Source organism: Limanda limanda, chromosome 2, assembly GCF_963576545.1.
Source record: "Limanda limanda chromosome 2, fLimLim1.1, whole genome shotgun sequence".
NCBI lineage: Eukaryota > Metazoa > Chordata > Actinopteri > Pleuronectiformes > Pleuronectidae > Limanda > Limanda limanda.
This window is the reverse complement of record NC_083637.1, coordinates 30315-39411: the sequence shown is the minus strand read 5'-3', so window position 1 is coordinate 39411 and position 9097 is coordinate 30315. Positions and strand designations below refer to the sequence as shown.

Sequence of the window (9097 nt, the reverse complement as noted above, 5' to 3'; positions counted from 1 at the left end):
TGGTCGAGTAGAGCCCCGAAATGTCACTTGACTCGGCCTCGTTTGTAGACGACCTCTTGACCTGGAAGCTAAATTGCCTTAACTACTCAACCGAGAGGCTTTCGGACACAGGCCCAGTTGTTCCCGAAAGCTCTTGAAGAGCTCTATGACATATGTGAGAATCAGCCCTGTAAGTTATTGTTTTGGTCGAAAGTTCCAACAAGGCCCCAGACTCTCAGAACCCATGAACACTCATACACCCTGACTCCCTCTTGCCAAACAAGGTGAATGGGGCAAACTCGGCCATACTTCATCTTAGAGCCTTGATCCAGGCAGGGACGGAAAGGTTTCATCGACCTGATTGGCCCAGTGTTGGAATCATAGCTGTGGCTCCTTCCTGTGCAGAGCTAGGGGGCAGCAAAAGTTATTTTTTTCTGTTTGCTAAAGTCCTATATCTTCTCAATGGAAGCTGTCAAGGGTGAGAAAGAGACATGTTTGGAAAGGTCTCAGAGTGCTCTATCACATATGTGAATGCCACATAGGTGGCACTCTTCTGGAGCAAGGTCTTTAATGGAGAGAGATATAAGAAGGGGACCTGGATATTCTGAAAGGCCTCGACGAGACGAATGTGACAATGCCCCGAATGTCCTGCTTCATGTAGCATTGATGCTTACAGAACTCTACTTCCATATTTTCATCTATGATTGCTCTGAATAGATGGAAACGTGGAGGAGGGAAAATTTCCCACATCCACGTTTTAATCTATGCAAATGAGGCGACCTCCTGAAGTTCACCATCAATTTTGCAGCATTTCCTGTCGGTTTACATCCATCATATTTGACTCACTACTTCATGGGGATGCTGGCTTTTAGGTAACAGTGGTTGCTAGTCTCTAAGTGGTCATATGGTCAAGTAGAGCCCCGAAATGTCACTTGACTCGGCCTCGTTTGTAGACGACCTCTTGACCTGGAAGCTAAATTGCCTTAACTACTCAACCGAGAGGCTTTCGGACACAGGCCCAGTTGTTCCCGAAAGCTGTTGAAAAGCTCTATGACATATGTGAGAATCAGCCCTGTAAGTTATTGTTTTGGTCGAAAGTCACAACAAGGCCCCAGACTCTCAGAGCCCATGAACACTCATACACCCTGAGTCCCTCTTGCCAAACAAGGTGAATGGGGCCAACTCGGCCATACTTCATCTTAGAGCCTTGATCCAGGCAGGGACGGAAAGGTTTCATCGACCTGATTGGCCCAGTGTTGGAATTAGAGCTGTGGCTCCTTCCTGTGCAGAGCTAGGGGGCAGCAAAAGTTATTTTTTTCTGTTTGCTAAAGTCCTATATCTTCTCAATGGAAGCTGTCAAGGGTGAGAAAGAGACATGTTTAGAAAGGTCTCAGAGTGCTCTATCACATATGTGAATGCCACATAGGTTGCACTCTTCTGGAGCAAGGTCTTTAATGGAGAGAGATATAAGAAGGGGACCTGGATATTCTGAAAGGCCTCGCCGAGAGGAATGTGACAATGCCCCGGATGTCCTGCTTCATGTAGCATTGATGCTTACAGAACTCTACTTCCATATTTTCATCTATGATTGCTCTGAATAGATGGAAACGTGGAGGAGGGAAAATTTCCCACATCCACGTTTTAATCTATGCAAATGAGGCGACCTCCTGAAGTTCACCATCAATTTTGCAGCACTTCCTGTCGGTTTACGTCCATCATATTTGACTCACTACTTCATGGGGATGCTGGCTTTTAGGTAACAGTGGTTGCTAGTCTCTAAGTGGTCATATGGTCGAGTAGAGCCCCGAAATGTCACTCGACTAGGCCTCGTTTGTAGACGACCTCTTGACCTGGAAGCTAAATTGCCTTAACTCCTCAACCGAGAGGCTTTCGGACACAGGCCCAGTTGTTCCCGAAAGCTCTCCAAGAGCTCTATGACATATGTGAGAATCAGCCCTGTAAGTTATTGTTTTGGTCAAAAGTTCCAACAAGGCCCCAGACTCTCAGAGCCCATGAACACTCATACACCCTGACTCCCTCTTGCCAAACAAGGTGAATGGGGCCAACTCGGCCATACTTCATCTTAGAGCCTTGATCCAGGCAGGGACGGAAAGGTTTCATCGACCTGATTGGCCCAGTGTTGGAATCATAGCTGTGGCTCCTTCCTGTGCAGAGCTAGGGGGCAGCAAAGTTAATTTTTTCTGTTTGCTAAAGTCCTCTATCTTCTCAATGGAAGCTGTCAAGGGTGAGAAAGAGACATGTTTGGAAAGGTCTCAGAGTGCTCTATCACATATGTGAATGCCACATAGGTGGCACTCTTCTGGAGCAAGGTCTTTAATGGAGAGAGATATAAGAAGGGGACCTGGATATTCTGAAAGGCCTCGACGAGACGAATGTGACAATGCCCCGAATGTCCTGCTTCATGTAGCATTGATGCTTACAGAACTCTACTTCCATATTTTCATCTATGATTGCTCTGAATAGATGGAAACGTGGAGGAGGGAAAATTTCCCACATCCACGTTTTAATCTATGCAAATGAGGCGACCTCCTGAAGTTCACCATCAATTTTGCAGCACTTCCTGTCGGTTTACATCCATCATATTTGACTCACTACTTCATGGGGATGCTGGCTTTTAGGTAACAGTGGTTGCTAGTCTCTAAGTGGTCATATGGTCGAGTAGAGCCCCGAAATGTCACTTGACTCGGCCTCGTTTGTAGACGACCTCTTGACCTGGAAGCTAAATTGCTTTAACTACTCAACCGAGAGGCTTTCAGACACAGGCCCAGTTGTTCCCGAAAGCTCTTGAAAAGCTCTATGACATATGTGAGAATCAGCCCTGTAAGTTATTGTTTTGGTCGAAAGTTACAACAAGGCCCCAGACTCTCAGAGCCCATGAACACTCATACACCCTGACTCCCTCTTGCCAAACAAGGTGAATGGGGCCAACTCGGCCATACTTCATCTTAGAGCCTTGATCCAGGCAGGGACGGAAAGGTTTCATCGACCTGATTGGCCCAGTGTTGGAATCAGAGCTGTGGCTCCTTCCTGTGCAGAGCTAGGGGGCAGCAAAAGTTATTTTTTTCTGTTTGCTAAAGTCCTATATCTTCTCAATGGAAGCTGTCAAGGGTGAGAAAGAGACATGTTTAGAAAGGTCTCAAAGTGCTCTATCACATATGTGAATGCCACATAGGTTGCACTCTTCTGGAGCAAGGTCTTTAATGGAGAGAGATATAAGAAGGGGACCTGGATATTCTGAAAGGCCTCGCCGAGAGGAATGTGACAATGCCCCGGATGTCCTGCTTCATGTAGCATTGATGCTTACAGAACTCTACTTCCATATTTTCATCTATGATTGCTCTGAATAGATGGAAACGTGGAGGAGGGAAAATTTCCCACATCCACGTTTTAATCTATGCAAATGAGGCGACCTCCTGAAGTTCACCATCAATTTTGCAGCACTTCCTGTCGGTTTACGTCCATCATATTTGACTCACTACTTCATGGGGATGCTGGCTTTTAGGTAACAGTGGTTGCTAGTCTCTAAGTGGTCATATGGTTGAGTAGAGCCCCGAAATGTCACTCGACTAGGCCTCGTTTGTAGACGACCTCTTGACCTGGAAGCTAAATTGCCTTAACTCCTCAACCGAGAAGCTTTCGGACACAGGCCCAGTTGTTCCCGAAAGCTCTCCAAGAGCTCTATGACATATGTGAGAATCAGCCCTGTAAGTTATTGTTTTGGTCAAAAGTTCCAACAAGGCCCCAGACTCTCAGAGCCCATGAACACTCATACACCCTGATTCCCTCTTGCCAAACAAGGTGAATGGGGCCAACTCGGCCATACTTCATCTTAGAGCCTTGATCCAGGCAGGGACGGAAAGGTTTCATCGACCTGATTGGCCCAGTGTTGGAATCATAGCTGTGGCTCCTTCCTGTGCAGAGCTAGGGGGCAGCAAAGTTAATTTTTTCTGTTTGCTAAAGTCCTCTATCTTCTCAATGGAAGCTGTCAAGGGTGAGAAAGAGACATGTTTGGAAAGGTCTCAGAGTGCTCTATCACATATGTGAATGCCACATAGGTGGCACTCTTCTGGAGCAAGGTCTTTAATGGAGAGAGATATAAGAAGGGGACCTGGATATTCTGAAAGGCCTCGACGAGACGAATGTGACAATGCCCCGAATGTCCTGCTTCATGTAGCATTGATGCTTACAGAACTCTACTTCCATATTTTCATCTATGATTGCTCTGAATAGATTGAAATGTGGAGGCGGGAAATTTTCACGCCTCCACATTTTAATCTATGCCAATGAGGCGACCTCCTGAAGTTCACCATCAATTTTGCAGCACTTCCTGTCGGTTTACATCCATCATATTTGACTCACTACTTCATGGGGATGCTGGCTTTTAGGTAACAGTGGTTGCTAGTCTCTAAGTGGTCATATGGTCGAGTAGAGCCCCGAAATGTCACTCGACTAGGCCTCGTTTGTAGACGACCTCTCGACCTGAAGCTAAATTGCCTTAACTCCTCAACCGAGAGGCTTTCGGACACAGGCCCAGTTGTTCCCGAAAGCTCTCGAAGAGCTCTATGACATATGTGAGAATCAGCCCTGTAAGTTATTGTTTTGGTCAAAAGTTCCAACAAGGCCCCAGACTCTCAGAGCCCATGAACACTCATACACCCTGACTCCCTCTTGACAAACAAGGTGAATAGGGCCAACTCGGCCAAACTTCATCTTAGAGCCTTGATCCAGGCAGGGACGGAAAGGTCTCATCGACCTGATTGGCCCAGTGTTGGAATCATAGCTGTGGTTCCTTCCTGTGCAGAGCTAGGGTCAGCATGGCAGCATTAGCAGCTAGGTAAGTTTGCTCTGTAATTTCTTGATTTTTGTTAGACACAAAGTGCTGATACCTGACTGATTTTGCTCTATTTCAGTGTGTAACATATTAATATCACCTTAGGTGTTGTTTTCTCATGCACTTTTGATTGTTTGAAAAGTTGATTTATATCACATGGTGAGCACATGGTCGGTTAAAATGACATATATGTAAATATGGAATTTGTCCATCGTAATTCCAAATTTCGTAGATGAAAACTTGCACTTCCTTTCCCCACAGGAATAGCATGGCAGCATTAGCAGGAATAGCATGGCAGCATTAGCAGCTTGGTAAGTTTGCTCTGTAATTTCTTGATTTTTGTTAGACACAAAGTGCTGATACCTGACTGCTTTTGCTCTATTTCAGTGTGTAGCATATCAATATCACCTTAGGTGTTGTTTTCTCATGGCCTTTTGATTGTTTGAAAAGTTGATTTATATCACATGTGAGCACATGGTCGGTTAAAATGACATATGTAAATATGGAATTTGTCCATCGTAATTCCAAATTTCGTAGATGAAAACTTGCACTTCCTTTCCCCACAGGAAGTAACACAAGAGTAGCATTGGTAGCATTAGCAGCTTGGTAAGTTTGCTCTGTAATTTCTTGATTTTTGTTAGACACAAAGTGCTGATACCTGACTGATTTTGCTCTATTTCAGTGTGTAACATATTAATATCACCTTAGGTGTTGTTTTCTCATGCACTTTTGATTGTTTGAAAAGTTGATTTATATCACATGGTGAGCACATGGTCGGTTAAAATGACATATATGTAAATATGGAATTTGTCCATTGTAATTCCAAATTTCGTAGATGAAAACTTGCACTTCCTTTCCCCACAGGAAGTAACACAAGAGTAGCATTGGTAGCATTAGCAGCTTGGTAAGTTTGCTCTGTAATTTCTTGATTTTTGTTAGACACAAAGTGCTGATACCTGACTGATTTTGCTCTATTTCAGTGTGTAACATATTAATATCACCTTAGGTGTTGTTTTCTCATGCACTTTTGATTGTTTGAAAAGTTGATTTATATCACATGGTCAGCATATGGTTAGGGTTAGGTTTAGGCAAAATGACATATATGGAAACATGGAAGTTTTTCGATTTTAACTTCCAAATTATAATTCATGCCATTTAGATGAAACTTGGAAGTGGAGGAGCAACAGCAGCAGTAGCAGCATGGTAAGTGTGCTCTGTAATGTCTTGCTTTTTTCAGACGCAGTGTGTTGAAACTTCATCATGCATTATCCTAACCTGTTCAAATGCTTATGTCACAGCGCCACCTACTGGAAACAGGAAGTCATTCTTTTTTTTTCTTTTTAACATTTTTTTCCTTTTCATCTACAGGCCACAAAATTGTGTGGGTTGTGTTTCAGGAGCTACAATAATTTAAAGCAGCACCTGAATGTTTCCCACACAGTTCCTAATAAAGAGGAATTTCGTCTGTTGATGAAATTTGGGAATGCTAGGTAAGAACATACAGAACATATATTCATATGAAAACAAATATTTTTCTTGTCCATATTTCTTCCCCATTTATTCAATATTCCCTATTCTAGGACAACGGAACGCTTAGACTGCCCTGTGTGTGACAGGGGTTCATTCGTACGCCTGGACAAGCATCTGCAGGACACACATTTCTTAAATCCAGAGGTAAGTGCAAATGCACAATAATTCTTGCAAATGTAATCTTTAGTCACGATAAGAATTATTTTTGTGTCAAAATATGTCACTTTATATTAATAGGAAAGAGAGCCTCTGCTAAAGGATGCCAAGAGGACGTGCATTAGAAAGGAGTTTGCTGCTCTCCGCCTTACTGACCCTCAAAGTCCGATGGTATCATGTTTGGACATGCATGATAACTCTAATGGTAATTTTACACTATCATGTATTAATGTGTTTATGAAAGGTTGAATGTACAGTAAACAGGTCCTTGACATGCCTTTTCCAATTCATTACAGACAAAATTTATGAGAGAATGTCCATTTGGGAAGACGATATGCCCCATGAGGAAGGGCAGCCGCTCAACCTGGCCCTGAGTCCAGATTCAGTGCATGGTCAACCTGAAATTGGTCTTCCTGTTTTATCATCTACCCCCCAAAAAAATCCACATCTCAGCCCTGGTGGCCAGAAAACCTCCTCCGATGGCCAAATACCCTGCTCCAGTGTCCACACATCCCCCAACAGTGTCCACACATCCTCCTCTGATGTCCCCACATCCTCCTCCGATGTCCCCACATCCTCCTCCGGTGTCCATACAACCTCCTCCAGTGGGCTTGGTCATAGCCATCCTCTGCCTTCCTCACCTGTTATGCAGAACCAAGATAACTCCAGTCAGTCTTGTAACACCGATATTACAAGTCCACTTCCGAATCAACGCAAATGCAACTGCAAATGTGAAAACGTTGCAGTGAGATTGCAGGAGCTTGAAAATAGGGTAAACAGACTTGTGAGAGCCCAACCCTCGGCGCCCTCTACACCCAAGACACCCAGAGGCATACCGTCAAAACTAACTACCTCAGCCCAAAAATATGAACATGTGACAAAGTCGAACAAGTCAGAACATTTATTTCGTGAGTTTTCATTTCCTGTTTCCCTTTTCTCGTCTACAATTTTCATGGTTACATCTATAAAAAAACATGTATTGAATTACACAGCAATGTGGAAGCCATAGATTAGAATTTGAAATATATGGCTTCCACGTTGCTATGTAATGTAATAGATGTTGTTTTTTTAAATTTGGTAAATATAATAAAATATATATATACAATTTTTAATCCACAAACATTTTCTGTTTGTTTCATGACAGATAAGATCATTGATGACTACAGGAAGTTTCGACTGGGTTCACGGACAGGAATAAAAGATAAGGATAATGCCAGGCAGGCAGCGAGTCATGCACTCCGTTTTTGCCTCTATATGGCTACTGGGCTACCTCCAAAAATGGTCTCAATGGATATGAAGTTCCTTCTCCAGATTGACAAATTGCGCATGTAAGTGTGTTTTTTGGTTAGAATAAATAGAGATAAAATCTCTCTCTCTCTCTCTCTCTCTCTCTCTCTCTCTCTCTCTCTCTCTCGATATATATATATACATTTATTGTTATGAATTTGAAATTATAATGTGATGTTTTTTAGTAGATGAAAAATTGGAATTTGGATTTGGAATCAGGTGGTGGGAACTAGAGGTGAGATTTCATTACTTGTACCTACCTTTTTTTGTAGGTGGCCACTATACCTCACCGAAAAGGGTTACCTCCCAACTACTGTAAGAAACATGATGACAAATGTCACCCTGTTCATCAGGCACATGAAGTGCTCATTCCAGGCGGTCAGCAAAGTCAGATCTTCTGACTTCGACAAACTCCTCTATGAGCTTAAGATGCTTCAGATGAATGTGCACAAGCACGTGGTTGTCCACCGTCAGAAGGTGATGAAAAAGAAGACAGGTAATGTTTGCTTTCTTTATTGTGTTATTGTTGTGTGTATATTCTGTCATCTAAAAAATAGGGATTTGGAACCTCAGAAATGAGTGGTATATGTGACACTCTTTTCACAGTTCAACTGCTTGAGGCGACAAAGGAAGTGACATTTATGAAGATCGCCAAAAAGAAAATTCCTGAGTTGCTTCGTAAGTACAATTCAGTACATATTTACTCATGACAGGAGATTTGGAGATGGAGAGAGGAGAATTGACATAAACCTGACTTGACTAAACTAAATGTATCTGTGTTATTTATTGTAGAATTCTTACCTGCTGATGGAAATTATGGTAAGGACCATTGTCATCTCATGGGCTACCTCATGGGCTATCTGAGCATCCTTACGGGACATCGCGCCGTCGTCTTTACCAACATGACCCATGATCAGGTGATGTCAGCAGACTGCTGGGGTGGTGGAAAGAAGTATAGGGTTATGGTAAGTATTTAAACTATTTGTTGGAAGAGATAGCAAAAGTTTTATTAGTATTTTTCTATTTCAGTTTAAGTCTACCTATCCACAGAAATAAGCTAATTTTCTGCATGTTTTCCCTAGGTGGATGACCACAAAACTATGAGCTCATTCGGGCAAGCTGCGGTGTGCCTAAACAAGATGGAATTTGAGTGGCTGAAAAAAGTTGCCTTCGGTAACTGCTGCCTTGGTGCGGAGGACAACAAATATGTTTTCCACACAATATTAGGCAGGTATATCGTGAAGCCGTCACTCTTCCTCCATATGGCTTGGGTGAATGCTGGACTGACGGGGC

General features: G+C 43.1%; 1 long non-coding RNA gene across 1 annotated transcript; it reads left to right on the top strand.

Moving 5' to 3' along the window:
* Positions 1–7240: 7240 nt before the first annotated feature.
* Positions 7241–8229, top strand: LOC133015321 (uncharacterized). Its single transcript, XR_009681527.1, has 3 exons — positions 7241–7425; positions 7662–7845; positions 8077–8229. It is a non-coding gene; the product is annotated as an uncharacterized LOC133015321 (long non-coding RNA).
* Positions 8230–9097: the final 868 nt, after the last annotated feature.